A 23733-nucleotide genomic window follows, 5' to 3' on the forward strand; every position below is an offset into this window, starting at 1 on the left:
GACACAGCCCACATCTCTGTGTGCCTTGAGGAACCTCCATGCTTCAGATTACCAGATGTATATAAGAGCTATTCATTTTTATCCTTTTTAAATTCCTTTCATAGAAATGAATGGTTTTAAAATAAAGCCCAATAAATAACATTGTGTCTCGTCCTGATGCAAGCAGCTGCTTTATAAACAGGAAGGCCTACGGTCACAAACGTTCTGACTTTTGTCTGAACCTACAAAAGGGAGACTTACAGATGGCTCACACACAAAAAATGTATATATATATATATATATATATATATATATATATATATATATATATATATATATATATATAGACCCATGTTCTGGAGATATATATATATATATATATATATATATATATATATATATATATATATATATATCTAGAACATGGGTCAAAGGTTATGTTAACCTTGGGTGTTTCTGCAGGGCTGCTGCTCTCTTAGGGACTAAACTTGGCTCTTCTCTGACCCCCCACCCCCACCCCGTGGAACGGCCAGGGAGAACAGTCAAGCCGTCATGGGCAAACACTCCTCGCTACACCCCCCGGTCCCCATTTATCATAGCCAGTCCATTTCACTGGAACCCCTAATCAGAGCTGCCATTAATACACCCCCTATTGATTTACTATTCAGCAAAGCACAACGACCACTGCAGAACTCCCACATTAATCACAGATATTATACCAACGTGTCTGGGCTAACAGTATCCTCAGAAATATTACATTAGCCAGAAAAGGATGTAAATATTATTTTTGGATTGTTTGTTAGATGTTTGGTGGTAGATTATGCTTAGCAGCCTGGTACTTAATCTAAACCTTGCACTTATGTTCTTTGAAAAAAACTTGTATTTATTTTATTTTATTATTAAAAAGAAGAAAATGCAAGGGACTGTGAGCAGTTCTGTTATCTGTCTGCTTACTTTTGGCAATATGGAATATCACTATGCGAGACTGCGGATTTTTAAGATAAAAAAAAAAAAAACACAAAAAAAAAAAACACAAAAAAAAAAAACAGGAGCAGCGTGAAAAGTCCCCTCAAGATGTGCGGCAGAAGTCAGGTCCCCTCCACGGCCGGGCATTTATCAGACCCCTAAGTGGCTGTAACAAAAGCAATGCTCCATGGGAGAGAGGCTGACAGCAGTTTTCCTTCTTATCGATCGGCGCGCTCGCTCTGAGTGCTCCAGTTTATGACAAAAGAGTTCACGACACCGCAGTCAGAAAGTCAATACGGTGATAAATACTCTCCTACTGTTGGCCCCTTGTCCAGCACTTTACTAGGCATTTGCCATGACAGTTATTACTGCAGCAGTAAATCCACCCACCAGTAGAGCACTGTGAGAGAGAGAGAGAGAGAGAGAGAGAGAGAGAGAGAGAGAGAGAGAGAGAGAGAGAGAGAGAGAGAGAAGAAGGAGACGAAGAAGAAGAAGAAGAAGAAGAAGAAGAAGAAGAAGAAGAAGAAGAAGAAAAAAAACACCACAAATTTATGAACCCAAGATGCTGAAGTTTACTTAATTTAGAGACTGGTTATAAACAGGGCGGGTCAGAGCGTGTGGAGAATTTGCTGCTGTGTGTATGGCTCCTCTGGGGCTCTCGGAGCCTCGTATTGGCTACAGGTGCAAAAGCTTAGACTTGATTTAGTTAGAAATGCTGGATGATTTATATCAGATCATAGCGAACCCATTAACCCTACTGTTTGCTGCAATGCTAATTGTGGGTATGTTATGTTCCTAACAGCTTTTCCAATTGTCCAATTCTGGAACCTGCTGCTATATATATATATATATATATATATATATATATATATATATATATATATATATATATATATATATATATATATGTATGTATGTATATTGTAATAAATAATAATTTAAATTTCTGTGTTTGCTTGTTTATTGCTTTGTTTATGTGTTCTGTTAGGAAAAGTGAAGTCACTTTTTAATAACAAGTGCAATAATAACTGTTTGCTTGCTGTGCAGTAGAAGTAAAAAGCAACTTTACGTCCTTGTTAAGAGCATTAAAATCTGTTGAGGATACTGGGTTGATATGAACTCTTCATATTAATTTGGTGCATTTTGTGAGAAACAGCCAAGCACTAATCCATCATAAATCCATTTAATGTTAAAATGCCTGGGTCCCTCTGCTTAGAATCATACTAATCTGTACCCCAGATTATGCTGATTAAAAAAAAAAACAAAATTAAAAATTAATTGTTTTGAAAATGCATTCTTTAAATATCTTTACTAAATATCTTTACTGCTCAGATGCATGTATTACATTAAATAACCTGAGGTCTGTTTGGTCTTTCTTTTTTTTTTTTTGAAGACATGAGTGCCCTAAGATAGTATAAAGGCATCGGGGAAACAGAGGGCTGTCCGCAAATGACAGGTCTGAGGTCAGGTGCATTCCTGTGTGGAGAGCCTCTCTGAGTGGATTTATTCCAGGACAGAAGAGGGTAAGCACCTGGAACGGCAGCCTGTGGTGAAAAGGTCGCCAGGGTACACAGCGCTCATATTATTGCTCTCTTTCTGTTCAAAAGTGGTTAAGGAAGAAATTTTCTTCAGGAAAGGAATGTGTTCCACAACATGGATTAAAGCTGGACTGGAAATGACTCACCGAATATTCTGTACAAATTTTGCCTGAGTGTTAACTACTGGATTTAAAGCTTTTTTTATTATTTAAGAAATGTGGCCTATAAATTTTATTAGCAAGCTCACAGATTATTCCCTTGAAGTTTCATAGCTATCCAGATCAAATGTTTTAAAGCCTTAGTGACTAAATATGACAGCTTAAACAATGGAAGAAAAATACCTTTGATTGTCAAACTGCCCTAAAATTAGATTACCTTCAGCATGCGTAGTTTGATGGGGAACCTTTGCCATGACAACAATGCGGAGTTAATTCCAGTTTGTTTACCCTGATGAAAACACCAACACGCTAGCCTTGGTCTTCTGTATTCTAATTGCAGCAGTCAGAAGCAATGCTAATTTGACTACCTGAAATCAGCAGTTATCTTTTAGAGGATGAGCAAAAGTCTTTGCAATTTTTTTTTTACTTGTGTGAGTGTGTGTGTGTGTGTGTGTGTGTGTTCACTTTCCTCAGTCTAGAATGAATGAAAACCTGCAGTCTTGCCCCTCACTGTTATGACAGCTCCTGAAAAAATAGAGGTATGTATATATAACGCTATGTGAGCCAACACCTATGCAGCCATTCTTCATAACTATTGCATAAGCTCAGGAAGCAGTGGTGCGGTTAGGGCCAGCTCCCGGAGGGTTCGGCTCCAGGTGCAATGCGGCGTTGTAGAAGGCAGCTATGAACTCTGGGGCTCCTGCCTGTATAACCCAGCCACGCTGCTAGCTCCGCGGTCCAGCAGCAGAACCTCGTGCCGGTCCTGCTTGTCCCGAGCCTCACTGCTGCCTAGCAGACAGCCAGGCCGAATCTTTCCCTGAATGCCTGACGGATAGAGAGAGGGCATGAGCCTTGCCTCAACCTGCTCTCCTTCCTTGTAGTTATGCACTAATCTCTTACAGCCACGGTTTGAAGTGTCACGGTCGTACCAAAACATCAGATGCAATCAGGTACGGCATGTCCAGGGCGCACAGGCCAGCTGCCCATGCAAGAAGGCGGATAATTTTAGGCCATTTTAGGCTGTTAACACAGAAGTTCGATCCCAACACTGTTCGGAATGTCCCACTAACATACGTTTCGGAAGGTCGGCTTTTTCCTTTGGCACCTAAAGGGCCAATTGGAGTCCAAGGTTGAGCGGTCCAGAGTGAATAGGGCAGATGCGCCCGCACTAAGGGGCGGGGGGTGCCCGTCGTCATGCCCATCACTGGGCTGGAATAGCTGTAATAGCGGCTGAAGCTGGCGGGCGAGGTGAGCGCGAGGAGGCGGATCAGGCGGCGCGGGGAGATTAGGTCCTTCCCGTGGTGCAACCGTGCCAAAGGGTAGCCATGCGTCACGCGGGCGCTGTTGTTCACCGCAGTCTCTGGAGTGAAGGGGGACACTCATGGCTCTCACTGATAACTTGTCTCACCCAGCAGATGAGCCAGGCTTACCTCAGCCCCTTCGACCGCCAAGCGCACACACACACACACACACACACACACACTCACACACATACATCACTCTCCCACCACACATGCCTCAGGCCAAACTATATGCTTACCTCTAACTTTCGAATTCAATGAAACGGGCTAGAATGTGGTGTGAAGGATGGTCTTGTCAGTGCGTGAGCTCATCGTCTCAAAGATCAGATGATTTTCTGCCATTATTAAAATCTGTTAAGCCTCGTAACTGCCCTGAATTTCGCCAGCCGTCCCCAGATGTCTTCGCTCTTGTTTGTAGGTTGTCATCACATTTTTTATCTCATTTAAGTAGTCAGCGGCCAGACACAGAGGTCAGGGCACACTGTGTTCTAAGCTTAACTTAAACATCCGCTCTCTAAAGGCAGATTGTGTCTTTTTATGTGTCATACTTTATTCCCCAAAGCCACTATTTACAAAGAGTCACCTACAGAGCAGCTTAGCCAGCCAGCCAAGGAACTAACCTCTCTAATCCTCATGTTTTTTTTCCTTTACTCGGGCGAGCCAGAGGCCACCAGCCTCGCCAGAGCAGGCTCACGGCACCCCACAATCCCCTGGGAGAAGCGGACAGGAAATGGTCATTGCGTTCAGTTGCGGCCAGGGTCTCTCCCTGCCCGAAGAGAAGACACGATACGGAGTGAGCTACTCATCGTCAGTTGGTCTTATGAAGTCCTTCACAGTGTGTGATTAGCCTGACTTATCTCGCGTTTCTCAGTAAGTCCGGAATGATTTACCTTTTATCATTTTTTTTTTTCCTCCGGCGGGTTTTAACCTGCCTAATGCCTCTGATGTTCACAACCTTGAGATGTTGGACCAGAAATGACAATAGCTGTACCGAGGCTGAAGGCTTTACTCCTTTTTGATGTGCAGAGGCAAATTAAAAGTATTCCCACACGAGGCCGTGAAGGACACTCGCAAGCACAACGGCATCACTTTAACCGGAACGTTCCGGTTAGCATTCCAGGAAGAGCGTCCAGCGCTAGTCAGCTGCATGAAGTCGGGCTACTCTGTGGAACACTTTCCCCTTAATTACAGCGTGGACAGCTTCTTTTTTTTTTTTTTTGCTTTTTTTCCCGAAGGTGAAATATGCCCCATCTTAGGTGTGGTGTGTGTTTATGAGGAGATTGAGCTCTTTTTTGTGGTTTTCATGTGGCAATTAAACTTGTCTCCTAACACTGGGTGGCAGGAGGCACTAAGACACAAATCTAAAAAAAAAAAAACCAGAATAGAAAAAAAACCTGGAAAAAAACGGGAGCTCGTGGCTGAAGGCTATAGCAGACATAATTAATTACTCTAGACGGGTATGAATTGAAAACATTATGATCTATGGCTTAGAGCTGTTGGATATATTCACCGGTGGATATATTCAAAAAAGCAACAGCCAACAAAGACACTCAGTGTACTATTCTTTTGATATTTTTTTTATACTGTGAGTAAAGCTTTTTCCTGTCTTTTATCATGAAGTGTAGTCTTTTAAAGATATGCTGTCACTGGATGGCACAATATCACAGCGTATCAAATTAGACCTCTAAGTGTACAGGTCAGAATTCATCAGTTTTAAACAGATTACAGGATTTTAACGATATGGAGCTTTTTTGCAACACGTGAAGTTGCAGGTACCAAGGCCTTCTGTACATGGTCGCAAGGCATGAACGACAAACAGCAACGTTTTGACTAGATCTTCACTTTCATCATTCCTCAACATGTTTTATCTCCTCCAGAGCAATTGCACTTCTTCTCTTTCCAAGAGACTTCCCTGACACTTCCGAAATCAATCATGTCGATTTACCCCCATAACTGACATAAGATAAAGGGGGAACAGGAGGGGGGGGGGAAATCCCCCAGCCATTAGGTCACTTTCATAGAAAGTGTCTAGACGTTTATTTGTGTGCCGCGTCTCCGAGCCCCTCTTTGAAAGCTCGGGGTGGCCCCCTCTGTCAGGTGTGTCGGCGAGGACCAGTGCAGGCGTGCTGGATCAAGGTGTGGCACAGCCTCTTTGATGTGGGAGACTGTCATGCCCTGCCGCTTGGCTGCCTCACTGTCTGTAGCGCCAGACCAGGTAAACCCAGGACCTCCGCTCACCTATGCGTGCGCACACACACACACACACACACACACACAAACACGCACACACGCACAGACACGCACACACACACGCACACACATACGCACACACACACACACACACACACACGCACACATACGCACACACACACACACACACACACACACACACACACTCACACACACACACACACACACACACACTCCCTCTTGTCCTCCCCCTTTTCTTATAGTGACACAGGAGGTGCTGAGCCATAGCTGAGGCTACAATGGGAGTTTTGTTGCTGTGCCTCCCACACTCTCATTTCTCTGGTTACAGACACAGCCGCAGTAATCTCATCGTGCGTATGCTCTAGGCAATAACCTCTGTAAAACTGGGGGGGGGGTGAAATGGCGCAGGTAAAACTCAGGCTCAGGTTGTGTCATGGAAAATATATTGTGCTGAATGAAGCATAATTGTGCTGTGTTAATGTTTGTTTGTTTGTTTGTTTGTTTGTTTGTTTGTTCTGCATCTCCGGCAGCACAGACACCAGCATTTCTCTTCCACTTGTGGGAAGTCGGCATGCCTAAGCTTCAACCACAGGTTAATTTCTTGGCATTTCCATTCCATTAACATAACACAGATGGCCAGTGAAGAACTTAATTCCTGTTATATTTACTCTGTTTGAGCCCGATTCCCAGTTGGCTCAGCTGATCAGTTTTAAAATCTAGACTCTCAGCGGTGGAGATGCGTCGAATCATGTGTTATACCATGACTGAGGAAGTGTCTGTGCGCGTGTGCGCTTAGGTGTGTGCCGTTTTGGTCCCACACACGCGTATGCGCACTACGTGTGCCCGCGCCTCCTCGAACGCGCGCGCACGCACATCCAGTTCTGATATAATGTTGCATTTTTGGCCCAGTGAAGATTTGAGCATGCATGTTGAATTCGGCACATTGAAGTGAGCCCTGTACCGGAGATCTGCTCTTCCACAGAGCAGGCTCGGCGCCTCCCGCCCGCTTCCCTGGCCGAGAGTGATGTTCGCCTCCCGCTAACATTTTCAACTTTACCTTTCTTCCCTCTCACTTTCCCACCTCTTCCTAAAGATGCCTGTAAGATGAAAGCACCTTATCACTGACTTTAAAGCTTCAAAAAACTCGACAGCTCCCTCCTTACAGGAGAAATAGCATTTAGGATTATAGTTCTAAGGACAACCCTGACTATTCACACTTGGCATTAGCATGACAGCCTCAGTACAAGAAGAATATTTTTTATTCCTTCAATTTAACTTTAATTACTCAAATCTCTGTGAGGGCACACAAGAAAAGCCCAGGCATTTGTGTCAAGAAGATTACGACACTGCCCTGCCAAGTCCGTGCGTTGCTGCATCGTTAGATAGAATTCAAATTCAAATCCGGGCTAAAGACAGTGCAGCTGTCACCCCCCTGGCCCGCAAAGCCCCCTTTGGATCAAAAATTAGCTGTCCTCCCTCTGCCTGCTTCTCATCTGCTTCCTCTTTCCCCCGAGGACCCTAATCCCCCCTTCCTCCCCCACTCACTGTGACAGTTAAAATAAAGTCATAAAAAACCCTCCAAAATAATTAGTAATTAAAAATTTTAAAAAAGTGTTTTCTCTCTGCTTCCGAGTCAGGTGGGGAGAGGCACGTAGGTGTGAGGGGCGGTCCCACCCCTGCCGAAAGGAGGCCACATTTCCTCCCTCCGATTTACGTCTTCATTCGGAAGGAACAGAGCGGGATTGGCCCATGGTGGTATCAGAAACTCAGGAGAAACACACGCACGCTGCCTCGCATTCTGAGAGAGAGGCTCCGGGAAAACTCGGCCGATGCCTCCTCTGGCTTGCCAGGGCGAGTCACACTGCGTCAGAACGCGCTGATGCGTCATGGTGACGTGCGGAGAGACGGATCTCATCAGTGTTGGTCCGTTGTGTTTAAGGGAGAGGAATGGAATGGGAGTGGGTCTTTTTTTTTTTAATAATAAATAATAACATCTCGGAACAATGAAATACCCACTGTTGGATTTCTGAGCAACCAACTCTGTGAATGCCAGCAATGTCTTAAAAGTATAGCAAGTCTTTGGTTGGTGTGTGTGTGTGTGTGGGGGTGGCGGGGGCTCTAAGGGCATCTGCCCTTTGGCTACCAGTCCTCTGCAAACTCCTGGTAATGTGCTCCAACATGAGACAAAACGCACTAAACCGTATCTATTAACATGAAATAAAGAAGCCATCAGATATGTGAGCAAGGCAGTCCCAGTAGTCCAAATATTACCATCTTATTTCTCAGTGTCTTTATCTTGGTCAGGCATTAACATGATCATAATTTACAACCATTTTACCAGTGGGCCCTTGCAGGCCACACAGCTTCTCCGCACCTTTGCTAATCCAGGCAATCACGCTATGGATGAGAGCAGCGTGTCAGATCCTGCAATGCTGTGTTAGATCGTTCTTTTCTTTTCTTTTACAGGAGCCTTGCAGCGTTTGGAATGTGGCTGGCACGAAGCTAATACATCAACCGTGTCCGGCCCAGCCGGCCCGAGCATCTGACTGCGATTCCAAAGGCGCGGACCTGGCCCTGATTAAAACCGACCGCCCAGATGTGGATGCCGAAGTCCCGTCGGTGGCGCGGCCGAGCGGAGGAAGGAACGCTCCATGGGAGGAAGTCATGGCACCGAACTTGTTTTAACCGGCCAATGGCGTAACAGCTCAAGAGGACGTGGGCTGGGCCGTAGAGGGCCTGCAGCACACTGCACTTGAAGGTCCATGGGAGAAAGTTCCCAAAAAGCACAGTAAATTGAACCCTTGTCAAAAGAGGAGGGAAAAAAAAGGGCACCTCCAGGAGGAGTTCCCTCACTGCCTTGCTCTGACTTCTAACAGCCGCAAAAGCCAACTTAATAACCCGCCCCTCCCCCGCCCCTCCCCCGCCCCTCTTCTGGCCTCGGGGAGGGTGGGCCGATTAATATCTGCCTACCTTGTTACCTAATTCATTATGGAATAGCAGTTAATTTGATTTGATATTATTTTAATAAAATTCTGTAATATATTAGATTGTTTCAGGCTATCAAAATAATTTTCCAATTATTACGGTTACTCAACCAAGGCTCTTTTTTCCCTCTTTGTGAGCGGCAGTTGGTCTGGCTCTGAATGTGTTAGCTCCTACAGCTCCATCCCAACCGAAGGAAGAAGAAATATATATGCATGATTACACCAGAAACGTTATTACTGGTAATGTGCTGCCTGCAGTACTAAGCAAACGGCCCAGAGATTGATGTGTGATTGGCGCAACACGGAGCCCTAAATGTTTTGATTATGTCTTTGAAAAAAAGAGCGAGGGGGAGGAAAAGTCGGTTTCCTTTTATGCTAATAAGCGAGGCTTCGTGTTTTCTACTCCGTTAATTAGTAACGTGGCTGGGCATCCATGACCCTACGGCGGCATCAAGGCAGGGCGGGTTTCGGCCCCGCCTCGGGCTCTGGAGGGACTGGGAACTCTGGTGAGATGTTGGTGAAACATGGAGAGACCCCACATCAACCGGAAATCTGACTGGTGAGCACGCGACTTCGAGCGGACTCGGGTTCTTCCTGCCGACCCTGGCCTTCCTGTCCCCGAGCAGTTCTTCGGGGGGTGGCGATGTCCGTCCCTTCTTCCTAGTCCATACTCGTGACACACTTCAGTCTGCATACTTTATTTTGTTGGATCCCGACCAGAGAACAGTGCACAATAAGTGACTACTAATTAACACCCTCCCGTTGCTGTAACATTATTGGATTGCGTTCTCTGGAAACTCTTTTGCCAGACTAGGGACCAACATTCCGAAAGTCCTGAGAGAACAGCTTCAGAATTATCATGGGAAGGTCCTGATCCTCCCAATGGATACTGTCTCGCTTTGGATACTGACCTCGGGGCTCTCACAAAGAAATGCCCCCTCCCCCGAAGATTAAACTGCCAATTTCAAAAGTCTCCTGCTGAAATACAGACCATTTGGCAATGAAAACTACTTCTTCTTTTTTTTTCTTGTGTTTAAAGCTGGCACAATGTATTTACTGCAACTCCTAATGAGAGAAAGTGCCTTTCTTGTCCACTGTGAAGGAAGTCTTGTCATCGTTCCTTATGTAGTGCTTTATTCATCTTTTACTTTCCGAACGTTTTGCAGACGTTCTACGTTAGAATGGACTTGAATGCAGACAATGTGCAGAAAGTATGCAGGAAATTCGGCAGCATACTGGCCTAGTTTTCAGTGTATTATTTTTGATGTTTAGGTCCAAATTTTGCTATGATTAATAGAGGAAACCATTTGGTTTTTAACTAAACTGTGTTCAAATCAGGTCATATGGAGTGTTTCATAGTGACTATCGGCAGTGCGCACGTGGAGTTGTCTGGGCTGCTGGTATATTTACTTAGGTGCTAAATAAAGGAAGGTTTCGATATAGTCAACATTTCATTGTTTTCTATGTCAGTGATGAATCTGCCTTTTGAATCACAGATTCGCTGAGAGATAGAAAGAGAAAAGAAGAAGGTGAAGTTTCTGGCTTGCTCTACGTTAAGGTACAGCGCTACACCGGGCGGTCTAAGCATGTTCATCCTCCACTGAAATTAATTCAATATACATCAGCAATCATTCAATATATGCCAGTGTTCATTCCATATATAGCAGTGCTCGTTGTGTGCGTGCGCATGCGTGCGTGCATGTGTTCATTCCAGATAAATCAACGTCCATTAAACATTTCCTGTTTGACTTACCCACAGTCCAGAAACAGTTACAAGCTCTACTTTCTAAGCCAGCTCTCTTGTGTTTCTGGAGTGTGTGCTAACACCAAATCAGGGTGATAACAAGGGATTGCGAATCTGCCAGTGTCGCACCTACACTGTGACACTTGCCGCGCACACAGGTTTACGTGTTCATGCGCACATTTAAGTAGAAAAAAAAAAAAGAGTCAAAAACACCTTTGTCTGTCTGTAAGGTAACCATGCAATGTTGTCTATCAGAAAGCAGAGCAATAATAAAGAACTGTTTGGGTCCTGGTATCCAGCTAAAGAAAACAGGGGATATTGGGAGCACGACAAGCCATGATTTATTCCGGGAGAGCCATAGATACCAGAACAATAGTACTATCCCTTCTACACCTACACAAAGAGGACTACTGAAGCTCAGAGTAGCCGCATTCCCTCGCTAAAACGATACTTTTGTCTCTTCTGGTGGCAGCTGTACTTAACTCGCCAGGCGAGGATGACAAGACATCGCCCGGTTCAAATGTTCAAGGAAGCGCGCGCACCTTTCCTGAAGTCACATGACTACGACAAGACTGTCCTTTGCGTGACCTCATCAAAGCTGTGATGCAATTATTAATTGACCATGCAGCAATGTGACAATAGCTAGCAAACTTTTGCTGCGATCCCAAAAAAAAAACAAAAAAAAAACTCTATAACAACAACGATAAATGATAATATTAATAAACATATAGGTAATAGTGAAATGTTTACTGTCTTTCCTGGATATTCATAGGGAAAGATCAAATGCATCTTCTGGGGGCTAGCTGTCCTTCTCATGGTGCCCAGTACATTATTCAGGTAACACACTTTTCTGTGAGTACCCCCTCATCCCATCCCACGCCCACCCTCCCGCACCATGCCACACTATTTTTGAAGGCAACTGCATAACTGTGGAGGATAAGGCCTTCTGCCAGTTTTTCCTCTTCAGCCTGATTTGAATAAAGAGCTTTGAATTAAGTGGACAGGCCCCCTTAGACAACCAGTGGTGCACCTTCAAGAAAACGACCATGTCGGAGAAAATCATTTTGATTGACATTATGAGGAAATTTCCAGCCTGGCTGACTTAATTGCGAGCGCCAGGGGCCATCATCGGGGGCCAGGTGAGGGCGTTTTTTTCTGAGGGGGTTTTGATCTGTGATCCCCCCGTGGTTCCGTCCGTACAGGCACCGGGGGGCCAGAGGGCACAGGGAACAAAAGTAACTTCATGCCTGTGAATTCCGCCTCCTCTCCTTTGAAAGCCACGCCGGCAATATGGACAGTGACAGTGGGAAAAACGGATTCCCAAGCCTACTGGATGTTAAGTCTTTAACATCAAGAGTCAAGAGTGAGTCAAGAGTGGCATAATCGCTGATAAAAGCATGGGGTGGGGGGGGGGGTCGTCGGAGCTGCATCTTCTTACAAACAGCCGCGCCGATGCCTTGGACTGAAGAGATGCGGACGGATTTTCAAACGGGCCTGGAGGATAAGGGTGGAAAGTTTAATGAGAGAGGCATGGCACGTCACCCTGCGGGGTTGAGGTGGCGGAGGTGGAGGGGCTGGGGTCCTGTGCCCCCCCCCCCCCCCCTCCCAGGGCTGAGCGCCCCCACCCCACCCGCGTTCTTGGCGCGTTGGCTCTCGTGTTTCGACGCGTATGGGAACCGTCCGTGCAGCCGAATAGCTAGTCGACCAGGCCTGATTCAAAGCGTTCAGACCTCCTGTGCCTTCCAGCTAGGGCTAACTTGCCAAGTCAATTACCTGACCTGAAGTTCACTGAGCATGCCTTTTGCTTACTGAAAACAAGAATAAAGGCAAGAAGCCCTCAAAACATGCAGGACCTGAAAATGACTCCATTACAAGGCTGGCAGAGCATCAGCAGGGAATATACCCAGCTGGGTAATGTCTATGGGCCGTACGTTTTACACTGCAGTCATGTACTGCAAAGGAGCTGCAACCAAGTAGTAAACATGATTACATTAATAAACATGATTTTATTTAAAATTATGTTAATTTCTCCATTTACTTATACGGTCCCCTGACATGGAGGGCCTATAAATGATTTCTTATGTGGTTCAGTCCAATAGTTAAGCCGACATACTGCACTACACCTTCATAATGTTGTGTTTCGGATCCGCTGTGCTAGAGTACAGTACGAAAACAACCAAACAGTATCACTGTCCAATTCTGTTTGGACCATTGAAGGACCAATAATGAAAGACTTCTTTTAACCTTTGCCTGCACTGGGGAGAAGATGTCATTGTATGTATTTCTTAAGGTACGCCGTATTTAAAGGGCACCCTGTTTCGATAATATTTCTTAAAGCACACCCTGTTTCACCCTGACTCTCTATATAACCCTGTTCCTATATACAAAACACAATTACTTTATTGTGCATGGTGAACCATTTAGACCTTTAACAACTATCACTACCTGTAGAAACATGCAATTTGTCGACAGTGTTTAAAAATGTGATTTACGACTGTGAATTGCAACATATGAGCTGATTTTAAAGTGAAATGTAGGTTGTGTTTATTTACATGTATTTGTAACATCTCATCATGCTATCTAATCATGTGAAGTGGTCTTGGTTTGTTTTGACAGATTTGTTTCCTCCAATAGTCTTCTTATCATGTAAAATAGTCAATTTCATGGCTCTAATGTTGCCAGTATGTTGCCAGTACAGTGTGTATGATCAGTTGTGGAAGGCTTTCATATCTGAATGCAGATTTATGCATAGGCTTAAAAATGAGGTCCTCGGTGTATTGTGGCCATAACTGAGATTGTTGTGCACTTATCACAGTTTTCCCAGCTATCTCCGTATGTAGGCTGTCTAAAAGACGGCGTTTGGGGAATGAACGTAAACTCAGAAGGGTGGAAAGAGCGTGAAAAGGCAACAAGAACATTATGGCTGCTCCTTTTTATGTCCCCGAGTATCCAGAATGGCAAAAGCTCCTCACGGAACTCCGGAAGGCGAGCCCCTGGCGCCGGAATCGGTGCCGAAGACCCAGCGGTGCCGCGCACGGCCGAGAGTCCTCGGGAACACAGGGATGCAGGGCCGGGTTGGATAAGACCGTTAGCATCTCTCTCTAAGAACAGCGCGGCCCCCCGCGCAGGTCAGCAGTTTGGCAGCAGGCCGTGTATCAGAGCTGACCTTCGCTCTCCTGCACTCCTACTTGAGAAGCATTACATATTAGCAATGTAAAATCACAGAAAAGCTCAGAAATATTTCTCAAAATTTGTCAGAAACCCTGATCACTAAAAAAAAAATTTGATAAGAAACACTAGTTTAGAATGAAGACTAGCTGAATAATGCATTCAGAACTAGCAAGCCAGTGACTTCATTAATGCTTAACAATGGTTGTCATCATATACAGTATGACAAAAGCCACTTTAAACCCTAGGTATTTTAAATAATAATCATTCTGAGAAAAAAACTTCTACTCAAATGAAATAAAAATGAATGAAATGCAGCCTGCTAGGTGATTGGCACAGGGCAGGTCATAACTGTAGTGATGAAAGCCTCTGATCTCAGCAGTAAAATGACTTGCTGGTTTGTGGTAAATCTGCTGTATGAGACTTGTTAAAGCACTATTATCAGTAGGAAACACTTCTTAGTAGGGAAACTACCAGATTAAATTTCCACAGGGCTATTCCTGCAATGATTGTGTGGTACACCGTTCTGAGCATTTTATATCTTTTGTTATTTCAGAATCACTCTTCCAAGTCCTTCTATAAAGGTATTTTAACTTTTTAATTGGATCGTATTACTGTGGCTATTGAAAAGTAATAGTAAACGTAACATTTCATTGGCCTCTGAAAACCATCCAGACTGTATGCTTCAATGACATCTGGCCTTTTTCTTTTTTTTGCATGACACAGATCAAAGCCTCCATGTTGGCACTTACTCACTAACCTGCCCGGCGTATTTGGAATGTACGATTTTAGCCTGTGATTATTTAACCAGGTCAGCATTGTTGATTTTATTATATAAGTCAATAATCTTTTCTATTCCCCAGATTTAGTTAATCTTCCTAATTACAAATTAGCATTCTCCACATACCAGTCCTAGATTTCCAAATTAACACCCCCGCTTCCAGGGGACGGGGAATCAGGCATGCTCACTGATTCCTCCACGGACTGCCTGGCGCACAGCACTTCTCTCTCTCTCCTCCCCTCTTCCCTTCTTCTGTGATTTTCCCCCTCAATTGTCTGCCACACAGCAAAGGGAAAAATGAACGCATGCGTACACGCGCGCACACACACACACACACATAGAGACTTCAGTGTTGGCATCCTCCTCTCCTCTCCCTCTCTCTCCTCCTCCAAACACACACACACACACACACACACACACACACACACACACACACACACACACACAGACACATCAGTGCATCTGAGTGTTTCGATCAGGAGCATTAATAACAATTAGGAGTCTAAGTGTTGAGGTGGGGCCTCTGTGTTCCCCCTTGCCTCTTGACAGGCAGCCGGCAGGGCTGGAAGTTTGAGCCCTGCCAGTGACTGACGACTGCACGGTGCCTCAGCCTCCGGAACGGCTTCACTTAGCGATAAGGGAAGAGAAGCTACAGGCGTCCTGCCCAGATCCACGGATGCACAGGAGGGAACACAGTCAGGTCAACAAATTCTAAAAGGAGGGAATACACGCTGCTCTCTGCGCTCTGTGCCGAGTGTTACTGCTGTCCGCATGGTTATTATAAATGATTTCCTTTTCCCGTTTGTTTGTTTGTTTGTCTCCTTTACGCGTCATGTGATACAACAAAGTGGCTCTAAAAACGTCAGCTGGTTAAAAGACAAAGGCCTGAATGAGAAACCTGGCGAGCCAGTACAGAACCAAGTGCGTTGCTTTGTGTTGTCAAACTACAAACATTTACTTGGTTGTTTCTGCAATGTTAGAGACATTCCTCTTGTGGCAGGGGTGTTTGATTAGCTCCAGATCTGATGGTCAAAACAGTGAGTGAACTCTTCCAGGCCTCTCGGTGTGGAACTGGGGACATCAAAATCCCCACTAACATGAAAGCCAGAGAAAAAAAAGAAAACATATATCATGTCAAAAACATCCTCATAGGCCCACGCAGTACTGAGGGTAGTGAGGGTAGAGCTAAACAGATTTGGGAAAGCAATCAACATTTCCCCAAAGCTTGGGAGCTGATTTGCATCCGATTCCAAGATCATGTTTTATTTATCAGTAATCACGACCAATCAGGGGAGAAATTAATCAATGAATGCGCTAGCGGGAGCGATATCTGGCCATCTGGGGGTCACACTTATCCCCTCTCTGCCCCAACCCACTCCCTCTCGCTCCTGGGTGTTTACTCCTGCCCAGATCCTCCCCCCACCTCCCTCTCTCCGCTGGGTTTGTCATGGTCCCATATTTAGGTGACTAAATTTTTTTTTTTTTTTCGTCTTTTCCCCCCAATGAGCTCTAAGGAACTCCATATGGCCAGGATCAAAGGTGTTGCTGGGTGCATGGTTCTGCTTTATTGCCAGCCGCTGCTGTTAATTAGAAAACAAGATCAGAGGCAGTATTAAAATCCAATTAAATTGATATGAACAGATTGCCAAGTGATGTTCGCTAATGTATAATTGAGCACCATGCAAATTTCAGTGGCTGCCTTTTGTTTTTCCATGTCTCTCCGTCTATCTCTCTCGCCCAGAATGAGCAATGGAGCTTGAAAGGTTTTTCTTTTTTACCACCTAACCCCCCCCCCCCCCCCCCCCCATACTCCTGCTAAAGATAAACAAGTTAATGCCATGAGATGGGGGTGTTGCTTTCATCGGTCTGGGCGATGTCATCCGGCGAGGCCACAGATCTGTGGATGGGGGGGCTCAGACGCACCATTAGGTGGACCGTCGTCCTCCGGCTCAGGCCTTCGCGGACACGCCGGCAGGACCGTCCTGAACGCCGGAGGGAGCGCCCGTCAAGCGCAGGCGAGACCCATGCGCACAACAGCTGGACTGATCTGGGATCAGCCCATGTGGGGGCTTTTCAAAAGAGGGGAAAAAGTGTACAAATATAGAATATGATTAGGGAGAGAGGAGTTGCTGATACACTTTTAGACCGTTTGGCAATTATATTACCATGGGGTCTTTGTTATGTCGCGGGGTCTTCCTTATTGTCGTATCTTGAGAGAAGCGTGCAGGATTCTAGAGAGAATTCTAGAGTTGTACTCTAATGTGGCAAGAACATTTTACATATATATATATAAAAGTAAGATATTTCATGTCCATTGGTTAATATCTACATAATTTAGACCATGTGCAAAGCTGGTTAATTATTCATTCATGTCCCAAGAGGTGTACTGTTATTACATTGGTCCAGTGTTGTTTACATCACATACCATCCTCTGCATGGATGTTTTCTGAATACTTCATAACACCCTAAGGCCAGGGGCTAAAACTTTAGTGTGACAGAGTAAAACACACAAAGACATACAGATTAGCTCCATTACAGGTTTCTCTAACATGGGAAATCATACAGTAACTAATCTGTGTGTGTTTGCATTTGGAAAGGGTAAAGGTGCAAAACAACTCCAAGGTGTTCCCAAACAAAGGTTTATTCTACTAAGTCTGGAAGTGAGTGCATGTCAAGTTGCACATTGATTTACACCTTCAGTGACAATGTGTTTTCTTGCTGTGTGTGAAAGATCTGGATTGTGTAACAAACATATAATGCGATGTGATGTGTTTGCCTGCCTGTGTGCACGTGTGTGAGTGTGTGTGTGTGTGTGTGTGTGTGTGTGAGAGAGAGAGAGAGAGAGTTTGTGTGTGTATGAGTGTGTATGCGCGCGTCTTTGTACATGTGACAGAAAGAGAAAGCACAAGTAGTGTCATTTATATTTAGATGTAAATGCACCATTGAGACACATCCAGACAAACGCACCCCCCACACACACCCCACTCCATAACCCCCCACCCCCCAACAAAACAATTTCCAATGCTTGTGCCTAATCAATAGGCGCCCTAAATCACGCCACGCACGCTCCGTCTGTACACCGCAACGATCGACTGGCACTAATAAGGGGCATTGTTCAGGTGTGAATGCTCGCGGCGGCGGAACCTTCCCGTCGTACAGCCTGGTAGCCGCGAGCGTGCGCCGCCAGTGCCCAGGCGCTGCCTGAGGACCACAGAGGCAAAGTGCGTGCAGCTGGGGGTCTTTGTCTCCGGCCCCTCCTTCACGACTTCAGCTGAAAGGTCCTCGCAGTCAAATGAATGGCGGCTCGGGCAAAAAATCCTTCAAGTCACATAATAGAATGCTAATGTGATTGTCAGGAAATAAAACTTGAGTATCGGAAATTGCGCCAGAGCACCACCATAAATTGCCCAAAAAAGGAAATATGCTCATCTTTTATGAATACCAATGAAAACCTCAATAATTCGCAATAAAGGAGGAATGTGAAGTATGGAAAGTGCATAAGGGTCTGCACAAGTGGGGAGATAAAGGTGGGTTTTATTTGGGCACTGGGGTACAGTGTGGAAGCTGGGAATACCGACTGAGAAATTAGTACCATTCACACACTACACACCTAAACATGCCTGAGGCGACAGATGTAATCACTCATTGCATAAACTTAGCAATTAGGTGAATTTCTCCCTTCCCCCACAACACACACACACACACACACACACACACACACACACACAGACCCGAAGTATGGTGTCTGAGCAGGGTTTCTTTGTTGTTGTTCATTTGTATGGTAAAAATGGTAAAACCATGACCAAGCACTGCTTTTTTTGTTATAATTTAACCTAATATATTGTAATTCACAGTAGGAAGCAGTCTATTAAGATACTGGGTAAGTAATAAAGTAGTATTATTCACTAAAGGAGGGTGTAATCAATGAGTGGCTCCCTGTGGTGAGACCATGTCAGCGTACATTACAAAAGCCCCAGAATCCCTCTGCGTCCTCCGACTTAGCATGTATTTCACAAGTATTAAAATATGACTTTAACATAACCTAACTGTCCGGCTATTACTGTTAAATTATGCACTGGGAAATTCTCTCGTTATTAAAGTCATATTTCGCAGTGGCAGATGGTTCCGCGCTGGGCTGGAGCGGGGAGCATAATTAAATGCGACACCTTTGCCTTCTCCAGCTTCCCATGCAGGCCAGTATGATGGCACGCTAGCTCAGGTGCGGCCGCCACCTCTGTCACCGACTGTTAACATCCCTCACCACGCGCGGGTGTGTGGGTGTGGGTATGCGTGTGCGCGTGCCAGTGTGTGTGTGTGTGTGTGTGTGTGTGTGTGTGATTATACGCGTGTCCTCTTTACGGCCAAACATTAGCCAATGTTGCACAGCAGAAACCAACCATGCTACTCCTATTAAATATGGAACTGAAATGATTCATAATTTATGAAGGAGCATTTAAAAATATATTTATTCGACCCAGTGGCTTTTTTTAAACATCCTGGTTGCCCTTTCAGCATATGAATTTCTGATTATTTTTCAATTTTTTTTTAATCGGTCTATAAGCAATGATGTAATATATGAAAGCATTTATAATTGAAAAACACCAACCTCAACAATAAATTAGTTATATTTATGCAGCTTTTTAAAATAACTGCCTCTAATTAAAGTATGTCAAGCAGCTCCCGAGATGAAATTTCCCACAGGAGAGATGTTCTTCAATGGACTCCGCACTTTAAATCTGTTTTGATCTGGTAATGCAGTATTATCTTCTTAAATGAAAAACACTTGTTATATTTTTAAGTTGATTAAAAGGAAGATCATTTGAATGGCCCATGTAACAGTTTTAATAACAAAAATTTAACTGTGCTAATAAACCCCAATTAAGGCGCATAGATGGGACGTTATGCAGTAAATGCATGTTTTATAAGATGTGGGTTTTTTATGACTACTGCACGAGATGGCTTAGATACCCTGAAGCTACTAAAGGAATGCAAATATTTAAATTATATTTTTTAAAAATTACAGTATAAAAAGGTCATACTTTTGCGATTTCTCGTCTGTGCCATATTTTAAATTAATTACTAATTTGACCTGGTTGACTCTGACCTTGCCAGAGTAGAAAGGGTGGGTGTGTTTGTAGGGAGCTTTCCACAGCCTGCACTGACATGAAAAGAGCCCTTCTGTTATTTTTATTTAACAAGTGATACTTGAGGTGCTGTATATTTACACGCATGTGCACATGTGCACGCGTGCGCTCACACGTGCACGCGCACACACACACACACACACACACACACACACACACACACACACACACACACACACACACACACAGAGGGGGAGAGAGGCAGAGAGAGAGAGAGAGTAGAGCAGTACTTCACACATATTGTAGTTTACTTTCTGTTTGCACAAAGTGAGAGTGTGACACTCACCTCCTAAAGCAGACCAGTAAACAAACAGGATAAAATGCACTAAAGCTGATTCAGGGGAAGTGTGTGACACCTGATTGGCCCAGATATCACAGGATGAAATATTCATAACATGACATAAAAAAGAATTTGGTTTGTTATAATGAGGTTGAAACTTTTTATCCTGCCATTACTGCCCCATTGACATACTTTTCAAAAACTTGTGTGAGTGTGTGTGCGTGTGTAGAGGGGGGTGGTAGGGTGTGTGTGTATGGGGGTGTTTGCATGTGTGTGTGTGTGTGTGTGTACGTGTGTGTGCTTGTATGTGTGTTTGTGTGTGTGTGTGTGTGTTTGTGTGTGTGTACGTGTTTGTGTGTGTGTGTGTGTGTGTGTGTGTGTGTGTGTACGGGTGTGTGTGTGCTTGTATGTGTGTGTACATGTTTGTGTGTGTGTGTACAGGTGTGATTGTATGTGTGTGTGTGTGTGTGTGTACATGTTTGTGTGTGTGTGTGTGTGTGTGTGTGTGTGTGTGTGTACTTGTATGTGTGTGTGTGTGTGTGTACAGGTGTGTGTGTGTGTGTGTGTGTGTGTGTGTGTGTGTGTGTGTGTGTATACGGGTGTGTGTGTGCTTGTATGTGTGTGTGTGTGTGTGTGTGTGTACAGGTGTGTGTGTGTGTGTGTGTATGTGTGTGTGTGTGTGTGTGTGTGTGTGTGTGTGTGTGTGTGTGTGTACGGGTGTGTGTGTGTGCTTGTATGTGTGTTTGAGTATTTGTGTGTGTGTGTGTGTGTGTGTGTGTGTGTGTGTGTGTGTGTGTGTAGGGGGGTGTTTGTATGTGCTTGCGTATGTATGTGCACTTGATTGTATCACTACTTGAACTGCTGTAACCACATGACCCAGTCCACCAGAGGCTGATCCAAGAAGCCCATTACAGAGAACTAAGACCTTCTGTCCCTCTAGACGTTCACGTTTTAGACTATCTGACTCCTCCTACCAATTGTGTTGCTTTTTTTTCACCCATGTCCATCTTACAGTCTCACATACACTGACTCGCTAATATTAATAGTGGAATTAAATCTGACCAAAGCCTTTCAGAGTAGCGCAGGGAAGACGGAGAAGCGTCTTCCCCACTTTTGGCTGCTGCTGGTTCCCCCGAGCCTGGCACTAACCAGCTATGGCTGTGCGTATGTCCATGTTCCCGTGCTGGGTGGTGCAGGCGTGCTGATGGAATTCTTCCTCCAACACCTGCTGGCTGTTCCGGAAGGTCCCCCGCTCGTCTACAACCGCTGCGTGTGCCGGCACAGATGAGGAGAGCCGCTCTTCGAGTCTCGTTCCCACTCTCTCTTACACACACACACACACACACACACACACACACGCACACACACACGCACGCGGATCAACACACGCACGCCTTCACTAACAGGCATCTCAGGAAGCCAACCCACCAGTGCCAGGAATCCATGTGGATGTCAGACTGCCCCCTGCTGTAATAATCTGGAAGAGCGCGTAAGGAAGAGCGAGCGAGACAGCAGAGGAGTGGGGGATGGGGCGGGGGGTGATGGGGATTTTATAGGATCTAAAACTCAGCCTGGCCATCACACGAAGCCCAACGCAAGGAATGCACAGCTCTCTCTGGGTCCGGCATCACAATGAATGACATCACGCACGCACAGTAAGACTTGGCCATGGCTACATTAGACTCCTTTGCGAGCGCAGACCTTGGCACATTTCACCTTAATGAGTAGCTTCCAGCTCTCCACCACTCAATAGTATCCCCCCCCCCCACACACACACACATACACACACACACACACACACACACACTATTTTTTCTAATGGATTGCTTCTTCTGATTTGCTCCAGAACGCTTGGCTCGTGCACTGAGCTCTCCGTGTTACCGGCTTTGGCCTTGGTCAGTCACAAGAGTGTGCTAGACCAAAATCCTCCCCAAACGGACCACGGGAAGGCGGGGGGGGGGGGGGGGGGGGGGTAGTGCAAGAAAAAAAATCCCACAATGGTTTCACTGCTTTGTTTTATCTGAGTAATTAAATTCTTTTTTTTTTTTTTCTTCTCCTGCTCCTTTCCGGCATTTTCTTGCAAAAACCAACTCTCGTAAAATCTGGCCGCAGAATGTGTGCAGGGTGGACAGAACTGCAGCCAAACAACACCCAGAGGAAGCGCTCTGCCATCCAAACCTTAGCAGCTGCCTTCCAAACCAGCTTGTAATGGAATGTTTCGGAACAAGCACTTGGCCTGCAGAAGGAATACACATAACATGCATAGATTTGAAAGCGTGTCTTCCTCAGTCTCTCGAAGGCCATGTTCTGATTTCCCTTTACATTAGACCTGGGGGATTCTCCACGATACAAAGATTAATACCTCTTACAGTAATTCACCGTAATCATTTGACATTAATTGCAGTTTAATTGCACGCAAGAACGCAAGCGTTCAAAATTGGACGCCTCCTTGCGGTTCGCGGACGAGCGTAGGAGTTAGCCGGAGAAGAGGCTTTCCGCACGGGAGAGGTGAGCACGGTGTTTACCTTGCTGAGCGTGTCTGGACCCCACGTATGCGTGCACGGCGAGGGAGCTTTGTTCGAGGGGACCATTAGAAGCCGGCAGGCGAGGAAGCGGGCGTCGGGCAGGTGTCGCGAGAGCGAGGCCCCGACAGACAGAGCCGCTCTCCGGGCAGGCCCGCCGTTTTCGCCTGACAACCATTTCTTGGTCTGACAGTAATTCCAGCCCTCCCACTTAATGAATAATGGAATAAACGCGCTTAAATTCGGGAGACGGAAGCCGGTTTAACATAACCACCGCCATCAGCCCTGACATTAATTGCTCCCTAATTCTGGCAGCCGTGCCTCAGAGAGGCCAAGAAGAGAGAAAAAGAGCGTAAGTGGAGAATGGATATAAGACCCTGACATCGGGAGATTGACAGTGCAGGCTAGGCGCTGGCCGGGCGGAGAGAGGTCTGGGATGGAGAGTACAGGGGCCAGCTGCTATGTAAAAGTGAAATTAGTACGGACTTCTCCACCGGCAACGGCCGACTGGAAAGTGAGCTGTTTTTTCTGTTCTGGTCCCCAACGGCGCTCGTTAGTGGTACCGCAGGTTTTCAAGGGCCCATTATGTTCATTGCAGAGGAGATAAAGGAGGCTTCGGGTGAGGAGGACAAACGGACGCCACCTCCACGACACCTGCGGGGGCTCTAAAAGGCGGAAGAGGGGTCTCCTTCTCGCCAGGCCGCACCTTGAGGCTCGCTGTGACCAAACAGTGATGGCCGCGGGGTTGGACCGGCGCACAGGAACGCACGAGCCCGCCCAGCGGGCTGGGCTTTTTTCAAGAACCCGATCGTGATGCGGTTGTCATCCGGGTCGCCCCCCCCTCGACCTCTCGCCCGGCGCCTGACGTTGGCTTCCTGCCTAATTAACGAAGTGGCAGGGAGGGTTTGTCTCGTGTCGCCGCACACGGCCCACGGCCCACGATCCCAGCGACTGTTC

Source organism: Electrophorus electricus, chromosome 10 (assembly GCF_041902795.1).
Source record: "Electrophorus electricus isolate QZ-2024a chromosome 10, ASM4190279v1, whole genome shotgun sequence".
Lineage (NCBI taxonomy): Eukaryota > Metazoa > Chordata > Actinopteri > Gymnotiformes > Gymnotidae > Electrophorus > Electrophorus electricus.